The sequence below is a fragment of the Lissotriton vulgaris genome, chromosome 6, assembly GCF_964263255.1.
Source record: "Lissotriton vulgaris chromosome 6, aLisVul1.2, whole genome shotgun sequence".
In the NCBI taxonomy this organism is placed as follows: Eukaryota; Metazoa; Chordata; class Amphibia; order Caudata; family Salamandridae; genus Lissotriton; species Lissotriton vulgaris.
In genome coordinates, this window is record NC_141694.1 from 1,774,417,355 (window position 1) to 1,774,432,962 (window position 15,608).

Below are 15,608 nucleotides of genomic sequence, written 5' to 3' on the forward strand. Positions count from 1 at the left end.
AAAGATTAAAACCCTAACACTACAGATGTCTATGTATGAGGTGAAAAGTAAGTATGGGCGAATCTTGCGATTTGCCCGAAATGGCAAAAAAATCATCGAGTTCGTGGGAAAATCCGCGATCTCGCGGATTTGCACAAATATGTGACCACGTGTGTCTGTAACTTTGCCACCGCACCGAAAGGCGCCGAGGTCCCTCGAGTGAGCTGCCCATCATAGTGAGGAAAGGGCGGGATCACGTTGCATACCCTAGTTATTTGGGCTGATTATAATGTGCAACTGAATTTGAGCTTCAACTCGGGCACCTGCTTATATCACTAAGTGCTTCCTGTTGAGGTTTAATTTTTGTGACAGGAGCATCGTGCCAGAATGAATCCTGCCTGCATATTTATCCACGAAGATGCCACTGTGTTGTGCCTTACCTCTACTCAACTGGAGTACTTTCTACTGGCTAATCAGTAAGTGCTGCCTCGTTGGGTAAATGTATAGTGCTTTTGCTACACTACAGCTGCGTAAAGGGATAGAGAAGAAAGGTAAAAGACATCTTCCCCTTGTGGGACTTTTCTAACAAACTCAGGTGGCCAATCCATTTCAGCTAAGAGAATGTCATAGGTATTTGTTAAATTGTCCCAGAATATGACTTTAAGCATATGCGGTATTTCACCATCAATTTAGATGTCAAAATCGTATAGCCTTTTGTAGGGCGGGGGGGGGGGCTAGCCTGCTGATCTGGTGTATCAACTGGAATAAATGTATTAGTATCTCTCGAAACCATTAACTCTTGAAGATTCTGGTGAACCATTGTGACCTCTGCTGCAATGTCTAGCAGTGGCAATGCCCACCACTTGTTCTGAAGGATCATTCTCAATATGTGTGGCATCTTTAGTAGAAATACCTGCCACTTTCTTCTTTCTGAATTTTTGTTGTGGAAGTTTCTCCTCATTTTTTATGATGATGTCAGGTGAGCATTGTGATTCCTTTGTCGGGTTCACAAACTCTTCAAGCCTGTGCTCTAGATGCCCCCTCTCTCTGACCATTTGTCGGGTGAGTCCAGAAAGAAACAAGAAGGACGTGTATCAGTATACTGATACCTATCAGGTTGTTTCAATGCATCACGGTTACATAAATTAAAATGTTTTTTGTTGGCTCTGGTTGCGGAGATCCGCCCAGTGGTTTTGTTCTTTTCCTTCCTTTTCTGTTTGTCCCAGTGTTTTATTACAAAACTCAGGTGCCTGCTTGGCATTTCCTTTCTTTGAATTGCCTTTAAACTATGGCTTATTAGGTCTGGCTCCCACATTATCTTAACCTATGGATGTATTGGTTTTAGCAATAATTTTGGGTAATTCTCGCTCTGCAACCGTAATCTGCTTGAGGCATTGGCTCACTGCCAATGCTGCTGTCTCCCCTTTAATATTGCTTAAAATAATTGAGGAAGTTGTGGCAAAGTTGCCAATTAATTTCATCCCCAACTCCAGGGCAGGAGCAACCATGTACTTGTTTTTCATTTGTTCTTAGTACTACAGGCAAAAAAGCTATGGGTTGTGTACCATGTATTATGGTGAATATATATAGCAGCAAAGACTGTACCCCAAGTGGCACAATCCTGTATTAGGGGAACCATTTCAAGTGGTAGGCACATTCTACATTAGCTTGTTTTCGTGCAATCCAGAATGGAATTTCCTCCTGTCTGGTGGGAATCTTAACATACTTGCATTAATAGTGACTAGAATAATTTCTGGCACAACTACATGTGACTGCACAGCTTGAACAGCCCTCTCTGGGGTAACTGTTATTGTACGCATGACAATTTGTGCTAAAAGTCTGTATAGTATAACTAGACCTGTGTAGAGAACTCAAAGCTCTCCAACATTTAGTGGTGCTAAAGTTGGGTATTGTGTATAGCCGACTGAGAAAGGCCAGGTAGCCCCTTCATTGCTGAGGGGACCGAGTCTCACATTGCTTAGTGAATGTGAGAGGGGGCCTTGGAACCAATTTTGATGTTTCTGAAAAGTTAATGCTCTTTCTAGTTGTACATAAGGTCTGTATTGTGCTGATATCTCAGCTGGAGTGTAGTTGTGATATGCTTGTGATGTGTCATTGACGATAGGAAGGTTAACCCATGAATAGAATATTTTTGTTTTATATGCTTCATGGACCTCAACCACAAAGGTAATGTTTCCTCCTCCAACAGGGAGCTCTTGTTGTTGTAATAATACTGTAACATCATGTCTGCAGTTGACAAGAATATAAACTGCTAGCGCCATATTTAATGAATGGAATTCAGAGAACAGAAAAAAACTATACTGGGATAACCTTTGAAAGGTTCAAGCTTGAACAACTATCTGACTAGAATATAGTTTTCCTATTAAGCTGAGGAAGATTAAAACCCTAACAATACAGATGTCTATGTATGAGGTGAAAAGTAAGTATGGGTGAATTTTACGGTTTGGCGGTCCGCGAATTTGCGTGAAATGGCAAAAAAATCCGCGAGTTCGTGGGAAAATCCGCAAACTCGCAGATTTGCATAAATATGTGACCACGTGTGTCTGTAACTTTGCCACCACATCGAAAGGCACAGAGGTCCCTCGAGTGAGCTGCCCATCATAGTGAGGAAAGTGCGGGAAGACGTTGCATACCCTAGTGTGTGTGTGGCTGGGCCAAAAGGGCGGGGCTTCCATGCGAGTTCTCATACCTCTTGTTTATAAAGGGTCAGAGACCGATCAGAGCAGCAGATGAGAAGAAAGCAGCTTCCTGGTCACAGGAAGTACACGGGGATTGCGCTCGAGAAACTCGTGGATGCCAAGACCTCCATCAAGGATTACATCTAATTGTAGGCGGTAGATATGGGGAGGAAGCACACCTGGACCATGCTCACTAGTTGTTTGGGCGATTATAACGCGCAACTGAATTTGAGCTTCAACTCGGGCACCTACTTATATCACTAAGTGCTTCCTGTTGAGGTTTAATTTTTCTGACAGGAGCATCGTGCCAGAATGAGTCCTGCCTGCATATTTATCCACGAAGATGCCACCGTGCTGTGCCATACCTCTACTCAACTGGAGTACTTTCTACTGGTTAATCAGTAAGTGCTACCTCTTTCGGTAAATGTATAGTGCTTTTGCTACATAACATAACATAACATAACATGTGTATTTGTAAAGCGCACGTTCACCCAGCGGTTTCTTGGCGCTGAATAACAGATGTTTATTGTTACCCAACTCAATGGTACTCATTTTATCGACCTCAGATGGATGAAAGGCTGAGTGGACCCGCCGGGATTTGAACCTGTGACCATGAGGTCGAACACAGGCCCCTGCAGTGGACGCATTAGTACACTGAGCCACCAGACCCGGCTTACACTACAGCTGCATAAAGGGCCAGAGAGTTGTCTCCAGTGACCAGGTGTGTCTGTAACTTTTCCACTGCGGCGAAAGGCGCCGAGGTCCCTTGAGTGAGCTGTCCATCATAGTGAGGAAAGGGCGGGAAGACGTTGCATACCCTAGTGTGAGTGTATCAGGGCCAAAAAGGCGGGGCTTCTATGCAAGTTCACTTGTTTATAAAGGGTCAGAGACCAATCAGAGCAGCAGATGAGAAGAAAGCAGCCTCCTGGTCACAGGAAATACGCGGGTATTGCGCTCGAGAAACTCTTGGATGCAAAGACCTCCATCAAGGATTACATATAATTGTAGGCGGTAGATATAGGGAGGAAGCACACCTGCCTAGCCTAGACCGTGCTCACTAGTTGTTTGGGCTGATAATTTGAGCTTCAACTCGGGCATGTGCAAAAAAATCCACCCGCAAGCGAATTTGTGAATTTTTCTGCAATTTCGAAATTGCCGACAATCTGCGAATTCCGCGAGCGGAATGAATTTTGCACCCATACTTAATAGGCTCCCATTGAAGTCAATGGGAATTCGACCAAACCGAGTCCATAAGCATCTGGACACATCGTAATCAGTTAGTAGGACTCCCCAAATACAAATCGTTAGGAATGCTTTCCTGACAACATCATCATAGGCCCCTAAAAAGGAAAAGATGCTAAGTGCTTTGGCTATCGTTCTTCCATCATGTGGTCCAAAAAGGAAGATATCTATTTGTTAAATGAAAAGTCAACCAGGAAACACATGCTGAATACTCCTTTTATAACTCTGTCGTTGCTAATTTTGAATCCTCAAGCATAAACTTGAGGAATTTCCCACAGAACATTGCATCCTCTCATTGTAGGCAAGTTGTAATCGCTTGCCTGCATGGACGTATGCTGTTCCTTGTAAAGAACTGTTTCAACAACGCTTTCTATTCCATCATTAGAGCTAGGCAGGTACAGACAATATGACAAAGGATAGTTACAACGCCAACACGAGATCTCAGTAGACAATTTCCTCCAAGCAGAAGGTGTTAAAGCAAGTTTGAAAATCGCCTAGCTGAAGATTTAACAACTTAAGCTTGGACTTTAGGACAAGCAGGGACCCTAAGTATGATTGAGAATTGAGGAGACCATATGAACCTATTATCATCCATGTATGAGATCTCTTGGACAGCACAGCTTTGTCCGTGAGGCATGAGATCTTTAACCCTTAATGACTCAGTTGAAAGCAGGTTGTAAAAGAGTTAAGGCCCAAAGATCCTCTGCCTTAAAATTAGTTAAAGACAGGTTTAATTTAAGTAATCAAATATTTCTCCATCTCTTACACACACAATAAAAAAGCATATTGTTACATAATAATATACCATAATCAGCATCAACAAAATAATATTTCTCACCAACAATATAATTATATAAATTAAAATTATACTCACAACTTAATTCCTGAAATCCTTGTAAATAAAATCAAGACCCGAAAAAAGGCAATTCCAAAAAAGTATACATAAAATAATCCCTAAAATGCAAAAATTAACCATGCTAAAATAAAAGACCCAATACGACTTTACTAATCTAGGGAATCCATCCAATACCGAACAAGTATGGAAAAACTGAGTACATTCCTGAGGAAAACCAAAAAATCAACAAAAGAGAAAAAAATGGTTATAAAAAAACCAACCATTTTTCCTTGAAAACAAAATCCAGATTAAAAATAATCTCCGATATTGGAAATAAAAAATCTGTAAAGTAAAAGATATAAACCCACCCCACCAACATTTTCAACCCACGAATAAAACACAGCACAGGAGAAAATCATCAGAAGCAATCATACATTCATAGAAAATACATACCAAATCCATAAAAATATGGTTAATTACAGTAAAGCCACCAGCACTAACCTACAAGAGCTAATCTAGACTACACTAACAAACAACATAGTAAAATAACATTAACTAACAAATGCTAGCTTTACTAACTCTTAACAACTTTGCCAAAATATTAAACCATTAGAAAGTAACTGTAAGTTACTTTTACCTGTGCTGACCAGTAGGCAGAGTAAACTCCAAACACAAAGCCCACAATGATGAAGACAGGCTACAAAATCAAGGAAATTGTTAGAAAATGGACATAGAAAATTGCTTACATCCCATAGCAAACCAGGGAAGTAAAACATTTATTTTTTGTAATGTAATAAAAAAAGGGAACAATTTTACAAAAAAGAATTCTGTTGATTTTTTAAATAAAATTCTAAATAAATATATATATATATATATATAGGTAGGTATATATATATATATATATATATATATATATATATATATATATATATATATATATATATATATATATATATATTACAAATATTGAAAAACAAATGTTAATGAGTATGTTTATTATCATTTAAATAAATTGTAGAAATATGTATGTAAAAAGGTATACAAGTTTATGTACAAAACATTTTTTGTACTAAAACACATTTTTACAAATATGTTATAATGCAATTGTGAATTTTGAAACATGTTTTTTAAAATGTATATACATTAAAAGATTTGGTTGCATAACTAAATAATGTGAAAAGTATAGTTAATAAGTATATAAGTAAATGAAAAATATTTTATAGTAGAAATTACTATATGTAAACTACAAAATTAAAAATATTACTACAGTTACTCTTTAAGGAATCTAGAGTAACTATTTCTAATCCAATGTAAGCCACAATGGGGAAAGTATTGGATTTTGGAGTCATCAGAATTTCTAATTCCACTTCAAACAGATTGGGCAAGTGTTAGCTTTAAGGGAGGTGACATTTACAATTCCCACTCCAAACTTAGTCGCATTGGGTAAAATGTTGAACTTTGCAGTTGATTAGGTTTAATATTTCCACCCCCAACCTCACCATATTGGGGTACATTTAAACTATAGGAGTGAGATTTAGCCATATCAGGGTAAGGACTTTGAGGGGGTCAGGTTTAATATTCCCTCTCCAAACCTAACCCCACTGGGGAAAGTTTGGGACTTTGGAGGGGTCGGATTTACCGTTCCACTCGACATTTATCCACTTTACACTACAAACCCTGACACATTGAGGAAAATGTTGACCTGTGTGGAGGTCAGATTTACTATTCCTATTCCAGACTTAATCAGATTGGGGAAAGTGTCGGACTTTGCAGGGTCAGATTTAGTATTCCCACTCCAAACTTAACCAAATTGTGGAAAGTTTTCAAATTTGCAGAGGTCAGACATATTGTTCCCAATCTAAATCTAACCACATTGGGGAAAGTGTTGGCATTTGAGAGGGTCAGATTTACTATTTCCACTCCAAATTGAACCACTTTCAGGAAAGCTTTTGACTATTTATGGGGTCAGATTTACTATTCTAAATCCAAACCTAGCCACATTGGGAACAGTGTTAAACTTTGCTATTGTCAAATTTACTATCCCCTCTATATACGTAGCCACATTTAGAAAAGCGCTGGACTTTATAAGAGGTCAGATTTACTATTCCCACTCCAAATTTTACAATACTAGGGAAAATGTTAGACTTTACAATGGGTCAGAATACTATTATCACTTCAAACTTAACCACATTAGGGAACCTCTTGAACTTTGCAGTGGGAAGGGTCATATATACTATTCACATTCTAAACTTAACCATATCGGGGAAAGTGCTTTGAAATTGAGTGGGTCAGATTAACTTTTTCTATTTCAAATTTAGTGATGTTCAGGAAAGCTTTTTACTTTAGAAGGGATCAAATGTACTATTCCCACTCCAAACACAGCCACATTAGGGAAAGTGTTAGAGTTTGAGAGGGTCAGATTTACTATTTCCACTCCAAATCGATCTACGTTCAGGAAAGCTTTTGACTTTACATGGGGTCAGATTTACTATTCTAACTCCAAACCTAGCCACATTGGGAACAGTGTTAAACTTTGCTATTGTCACATTTACTATCCTGAAGGACCGGGTTTTAGAACCCTGCAGCGTCAGGGAGAACGCCCGATGCCTTCGAGTTCCCCTGCCTTGGCAAACAGAGACACGGGATACTTCTTGATGACGTCAAAGACCAAAGTTTATTGGCTGCCACCAGGAACAGAGATCTACGAAGCACACACGGGTGGTTCGCTAGAGACTGCACAAATTCAATGAGCGGAGCATGGTCTTTTATGCCAAAAATCAAGCCTTAGGCAACATTCAAAATTAGCATTGAGTTCATACAAATCGACCAATGACAGTGTGACAATTCAAAAGTAGCGTATGACGACAATCCCACTTTCCGTTGTCCAGCCCACCAGAAATGACCAAGCACATTCCAGGATTTCTTGTTCGAACGGGCCGGACAAACCCATCATAAAACCCTCAACCCAAATCAGTGATTATGTCGTAAAGGAAAGGCAGAAACAAATTGGAAGTGAGATAGAAAGGTGGGAGCAGTGTACCATAAACTCGGGCATGTCCTGCTCTTTGATCTTTATCTGACCAGCTGCTTAACAAGGAACTGGCTCAGCGAGGTCAGCCTCGAGCAAGGAGTCAGTACGGCCAAGTCATTCAGAAGTCAGCTAAGGCATACGTGTCTCAAGAACTCGTTCGGCCGCAGTCAAGGCCTATGTGAGGGCAACCACTGAAAATGGCTGCCGTACACAAAATGGAACCCGAAGGTTCGAACGAAATCCCCAAATACGTTGTGTTCTCATAGTACGAAAACACTCGTACGCGCTACACTCGTCATTTGCGGTCTGCTGACACCTAAATCGTCTTTTTCCGATCACCTTTATTGAACGGGTTCGGAACCACCGAACCAGACCCACAAACTCACGGAACTACAGACCCTCCTTATGCCCTTACATAGGCAACAGACCCAAACCCATGTCAATCTGAATCCGGATCTATCTTCGTCAGATCATCGATATGTCGCTGTAGCATCATCCTATTACTTAGTACCTCTCTCTGGACAGGTCTCTTTGCACACGCAGTAGCACAGAGGCCACAAATAGCAGGAGCACACTGTACACAGAGACAGAACAGGAAAAGGATACCCAAGACCATCCCAATGACCATCAGAATCTTCCAACCCCAAGTGGATATCAATCCCCATAACCATCCCATCAACGACCAATCTCCTTTGTCCAAATGGACAGAATCGGAAATCTTATGTAGCTTGGAAATGGCCTGGAAAACTGACAGAGCGTTGTCTGGAATGAAAACGCAGCAGCTCGATTGAATCAGTTTACAAACTCCACCTCGATCTGCTAGTATGACATCAAGGGCAACTCTATGTTGGAGTGTCATAAGTCTATCCGACTGGGGCTCAGCAGTCAAGTTACTTAGGGCACCAGCAGTTTCGACTATGGTGGACTCAACCACTCTCGTCAACTGGCGAATATTCCTGCTATTAGCCATCGGTCCCCAGAACGGCAGAAAACCCTTAAAGAAATCTCCCAACTCTTGCCCTGCAGTGTCTTCTTGGCTAAAGACACCTCTAGCAATTCTCCTCTTATGGTAATCTGCCGCAGCTGTAAAAGTGGGAGGCAACAGGAAAGAAACAAAACATGTGCCCGAAAAATCAGGGGGCAACCACGTATACCCTTTGTCATAACAAACAAAGTAGGTACCCTTAGCAGCTAAAAATGCTGGGGAAGACTGAGACGTAAATACGTAAGTATCAGTACAAACGCTCTTCCCTAACTGAGCTCTCGGATTCTTGCCATTACATTGCAGACAATAGCGACCCTGATGGGGCACTATCCAAATCGGTGGAGAACTCTTCGCTCGCTGGTTAACACTCAGACTAACTCCATATCCAATAATATCCCAACCACTATAGGGTTGCTTCTCATCTATCGGAATAGTTTCAACGGCATTAGTCCCTTTAACCATGTCGACTATGCCTCTTGCAACAGCACTATTCTTCGGGTTGTCCTTCGGTGAACGTAAGGGATAAACACTATGGGCATAAATAAACATCGTTCTGTAAGCCCAAATCGAACCATTCAAACTAAAAGGCAAAACTAAATACGGAATACCCTTATCAGTCGTATGGGGCATTAGACCACAGATCCAACAGTTTGTCGTGTTCATTACTAACTGGTGTTGGTGCAAAAGTTGAATAAAGGAATTATTAGCAAATTCCAATCGTCTAACTACCTCATGTTCAGGCAAAGGGTGAAAAGAATTAGAAGAAATAGTAGGTGGAGGTGTAGGTTGCACAGTGGCAACAAACGTTACTTTAAAAGAGAATGTCACATAACCAATTATGAATGTCATCAAACTCAATAGCAAAAATACACACGGTATTAGAAAATGTTTCTTTGAGATTAATTTACATATCTTCTTTCTAAAAATCATTGTCCGTGCAGGTCTCTCCAACTCGAAGAAATCCATCCTAAACTAAATATGCTGCTCGCGATGGTAGGGTGTTCTATGCTAAGGAATGCCTCTGTCAAACCAGGGCAACTCCCTTAGGCCAACCAGAACCCTCGACCTAGTGTCTCAGGCTTGCACTCCAAAGACTTAGGCACCGCGACCCTACAGCTGAACCCGGATGGCGGTTCGAAAAACAAAAATGAGTAGATCCTCGGTGGAGAGTTAACCTGCAAACAGAAAAATCATAAAAACGTTATTTATATTTTATTTGTCCATGACTCTCGGTCGCAAATTATAGCGGCTTCTTCCAGGCAATTATTGATCTTTAAACAACAAATCAGGCTCAGTAGTGTTCAATCGATTCAAAGGTGGCCCAGCTTCTTGTAAAAGATCGTCACTTTGTCTCTCAGAGTTCGTACCAATCAGACGAGCATCGCTGAATGGAAAAAATCGTGGAACAGTTTCTGTTTCAGAGTCTGGAAGTCCCTCCTGGACCCACTTATCGTACGGTAAGGGCAAAGGTGCTCGCTTACAGTGTACACCGTGGATCCAGTTTTTCTTGCCTTGTACTTGAATTGCAGAACGTTTAGACAGGAGCACTTGGAAGGGTCCTGTCCAGCGGGGCTGATCGTTCTTATTCCGCTGGAAATTCTTGATGAAGACCCACGAACCAGGTTCAATAGCGTGGCCTGGATCTTCTGAAGCTTGTGGAAGGCTTTCATGCACCTGTTGGTGTAAGACACACAATTTAGTTGTCAGTTCGCGCAAACAGTCAAGCAACACAGTGTACTCAATCTCACTAAATCTAGTTGGCCTTGGCACACCCCAAATATTAGCTGTGCGACCAAAGACAACTTCATAAGGGCTCAGACCCACTCTCTAATGCACAGTCATTCTTGTGGACAGGAGCGCTAAAGGCAAAGCATCTGGCCACTGTAGACCAGTGCTCGCTTGGATTTTGGCCAATTTCAATTTAAAAGTGCCGTTATAGCACTCAACTAAACCAGATGATTGGGGGTGATTTGCAGCGTGGAACTTCTGCCGAATACCTAGTCCTGCACACACTCTCTTCATGACTTGACCCACAAATTCACTCCCATTGTCACTCCAGATAATTCTCGGCATTCCGAATCTCGGGAAAAACTCTTTTATCAGAACTTTCGCTGTGGACAAGGCAGTATTGTCCTTAAGGGGATAAGCTTCAACCCATCTAGAAAAGGAGCAAACAACCACTAAAACATATTTAAAGTTGTTGCATCTCTCCATATGGATAAAATCTAGCTGCAAAGCCTCGAACGGATACGTAGGAGGAGCAAAATGACCAGCTGGTGTTGGAGTTCCCTTACCAGGATTGTACATCAAGCACACCTTACAGTTCTTAACCAAGTTCTCTGCACATTTTGGAATTCCCGCTTTCTGCCAAACCGGAGCCAACAACTTACAAATCCCTTTCACGCTGATATGTGCCATTCCATTAGCCATTGTAACAGCCGGAAGCACATACGCGTTAGGCAACAACCATCTTTGATGCTCAGACAAATCAGTCCAACAACCATCCGAATCCAATCTACCCTTGCTTTCTCTCCATTCATTCAACTCTTTCTCTGTAGCTTCAGCTTGAATGGATTTCACACTCTCAATCGTATCTTCACACATACTCTTCTCTGGAACCCATCTCGCCGGACCCGCAACATACATTTGGCTGATCACATTTTTCGCAGTTTCTTTCGCAACTTTATCTGCAAATGCATTTCCGCGACCAACATCATCCGTAACTTTCTTATGGGCACTGCATTTCACGATCGCTACTTGTAATGACAAAGTAAGTGATTCAAGAAGTTCATTCACCAACGGTCCATGCTGGATTTTCGTCCCATGCAAAGTCAAGAACCGTCCAAAGCTATGAGCCACGCCAAAGGCATATTGGCTATCAGAAGACACATTCACTCATTTTCCTTTCGCCAACACACATGCTCTCGTTAATGCAATCAACTCTGCTGCTTGTGCTGAATTATGTGGAATACGTGCAGCTTCAACAATCGTATGCAAAGTCATAACAGCATATGCCGCAGTCGTATCACCATTCGGCAACTTAAAACATGAACCATCAACCCACAAAGTACCATCACACTCAGGAAGAGGAGTGTCTCTAAGGTCTACTCTCGCTTTCGTTTCTTCTTCAGTTCTCAGAAAACAGTCATGCTGTTCTTCACTATCATCTGTCTCAACTGAAATTGGCAACAACGTGGCTGGATTCAACGTATTGCATCGTTTAATGTGCACATGACTCGCTAATAACGTCAACTCGTAACCCGACAACCGAGCACTAGTTAAATGCTGTGTCCTGGTATGGTTCAACAAGGTATCCACTGCATGTGGAACCATAACCACTAACGTGTTGTCCATAACTAAACCAGCAGACTGTCGAATTGAAACAGCCGCTGCTACTGTGGCTCTCAAGCAACTCGGCAACGCTCTAGTTACCGGATCTAAAGTCGACGAAAAGTACGCACATGGGCGTTGCTTATCGCCAAACTGCTGAGTCAAGACTGACAATGCACATCCCTCTCTCTCGTGGACATACAATGTGAAATGCTTACTGTAGTCAGGAGTACCCAACACAGGAGCTGAACACAACGCATTGCGTAATTCAGAAAAGCTCTTTTGAGATTTGTCAGTCCAAGGAATAGGATTTGGAGTATCCTTAACAGTAAGAGCTATCAAAGGCTTCGCTAACTAAGAAAAATTAGGGATCCACTGTCTACAGTACGACGTAATACCCAAAAACGCAAGTATTTCTCTCTGTGTCGTAGGCACACTCATTTTTGCAATCGCTTGAATTCTCTCTGGGGTCAATTTCCTTCCCTCCTTCGATAAGAGGTGACCTAAGTAGGTTACTTCTTGTCGACAATATTGCAACTTGGAGAGAGAAACTTTGTGATGACAATCAGACAAATGGCGTAGTAATGACAAAGTGGCTTCCCTACAAATATCTTCAGTATCAGTGGCCACTAGCAAATCATCAACGTATTGAATAAGGGCTGCACCATCAGGTAAAACCAACAGATCAAGTTGTGTCTTCGAAGCTTGACTATAAATCGATGGACTCTCGCAATAGCCTTGAGGAGCGCGCTTAAAGCGGAAACTGCGTCCTCCTAAAGAGAATCCAAAGATATCCCTACTCTCTATGGCAATCGGAATGCTGAAGAAAGCATTCTTCAAGTCAATCACTGAAAACCATGTAGCTGTAGCCGGAATCAGAGTCAACAAGGCAGTGATATCAGGCACAACAGGAAATTGTGGAACAGCAATCTTGTTTACTTCGCGAAGATCGATGACAAACCTATATACAGGAGGCTGTGAAGAATCAGTTCTCTTCAGAACAGGCAAAACAGGACTATTGCACACATTACCTCTTGTTTCCTCAATGACACCCTTGTCGATCAGGTCATAAATAATCGCTAAAAGTGCACGCTCACCATCACTCGAAATTCGATACTGTGGAATGGTAACTTAGCATTCGCCTTCAGTGTCACAACATATGGAGGAATCTCTAAAAGACCTACATCATTCGAACCAGTAGCCCACAATGAATCTGGTAAAGAGGACAATTCAGATGGAAGACTATCTTTCGATATATACATCGGAGAGATCACTCTCTCACCCAAAGTAAGATGAACTCCTGACGGAGAACAATACAGTGTCGCATACAGTCTCTTCAATAAATCCAAACCCAACAGATTCTCATTACAACCTGTAGTCAAAAGAAGGGGTGCTTCGATCTTACACGGTCCAACAGAAAGAAACAATGGAGCAGAAATCGGATTCGTAACGGGGGCGCCAGAAAAACCTACAGACACATTATCAAAGCCAGACAAAGGTGCGCCAGGGAGTTTAGAGTGCATATTAGAACTCTTTGTAGCACCAGTATCTAGCAGAAAAGGTTCTGACACACCTGATGCAATCACTTCAACATAGGGTCCACTCTGATCTACTGGAACTGAAACAACTCTCTCTCTTTGTCCATGGCTGTCCTAACAATCATTACCATGTACTTCGTCACCTTCAACATAGTAATCATGCATATAGTACTGTGCTGTCCTACCAGACAAACCTTGCTGCTGATCAAAACTATTCATCGAGTTCTGTGGAGGCAAAGGACGTACGTTCTGTCCGCGACCTCTACCTCTAGGCACTTGTTGAGCACCTCTACCTCATACACTAGAAACACCATTCGTGCGCTGTAACAGAACCGGACAACTATTCTTGAAATGACCCTCTTCTTTGCAATATGCACACTGATTAGGCCCATACGGGAAACGCTGTTGAGAAGACTCGTTCCTTTGCGAGTTTCTCGAATATTGCTGAGGTTGTTGATAATCACGTTGACTATTAGTACGTGGTGGATAAGCTTGTTGTAGAAGAACTTTAGTCTTCAATTCCTTAGTCTTCTTATCCGCTTTCTCTAACTCATCTTTGCGCCTATTTTCATAGTACTGGGCCGTAGCTAAAATCTGTGCTGACGTGGAAACAGCCCAAGCACTCTCGGAATCCTTCAACTTAGTGCACAACTCAGGAAGCAAATTATGCACGAATTTGTCAACGAACAATCTCTGGCCACCCTCGGTAGCCATATCCTGACCACTATGATCTACAAAAGTTTCTTCAAACTGCGTGAAGAAATCAGACACAGTCTCGTCTTTCTTCTGCTTACATGCAGACAACTTGTCCCAATTAACACGCACTTCTGGCATCAAAGTCTTCATGAAATTAATAATCCTACCAGGGAGTTGAGCAATTAGTTCTTCAGGCTTAGCACCTCCAACTTGTCTATCATTCGCAGCAACAATATTAACCCATGTATCACCCAATTCATTATCATGATCCGTATGTCGAATCACATTCCAGATAGGCTGTGGAACAACATTGCCAAAAGCCATGTCTATGTCTGTTAAAGTCATGACGCACAAACCCACAGTTTGAGTGAGCTCTTTATAATATCCCGCCGGATTTTTGCGTGGATCAGGTAAAGTCTGCTTAATCGCTAAAACTTCAACACGCTTCCAAGGAACATGTACCCATACTCGCTGAAATTGCGCAGACGCAGCTACAATACCCAATCCAGCATCAGCCTGTACTGCTTCCTTCCATACCGGAGGAACCTCACGCATCGGATATTGACGCGCTTTTCTCCTAACCGACGAATCAGGCTCAAACAACCGCTCAGAAGGAGCATTATTACGAAAGGACAACAACTTCGCAATTGTTCTCTCAATGTCAAGAAGACTCACAATCGTCCCTTTCGCAAATTCGGAACACACTTGATATAATTCTTCAGGCGCTTTACCCACTTCGTCCATCCATTGTTCATGGAGGAACACACACATCATTTCAAAAACGTACCGTTGCTTTGGTGCTTTACATTGCGGGAAAACATACATAATACCTTCAAGATCATACTGGGAAGTGTACGAACCCATCTACGTGCCATGTGATCCAAAACTACACGCTCATCTGTGTCAGGCAATTGACTACGTGATTGTCTATCCTCATGCACTGGAGACATACCCAATTGTCCCAACAAAGGAGTCAGAAAACCAGAAAAAGCAGCAGTCATTCGCTGCCTAGTAGAAGGAGAAGATGGAAGAATAAGGGAAGACGGAACAACAGTAGAAGAATCCAGAGTCGGAGCAAAAGGAATATTAGAAACAGGCGTAGGAGTAGCAGACAAAGGGGGAGGCACAGTTGGCGGCCCCTGAGGAGGCTGCGCCAAAGGAACAGTAGCCAACGGAAGAGGAGCTGGCTGTGGAGGAATTACGAGCGGCACAACAATCGGATGTTGCACAGCCACAACTGGTGGCGGTGGTGCCGTAGCACTCTGTGCATAAG

At 42.0% G+C, this 15,608-nt stretch overlaps 1 protein-coding gene across 1 annotated transcript in view; it reads left to right on the forward strand.

Annotated features, from left to right (window-relative positions):
* Positions 1-15,608, forward strand: part of LOC147709457 (fibrinogen-like protein 1) — a 135,053-nt gene that overhangs the window by 27,306 nt on the left and 92,139 nt on the right. The window lies entirely within an intron of this gene.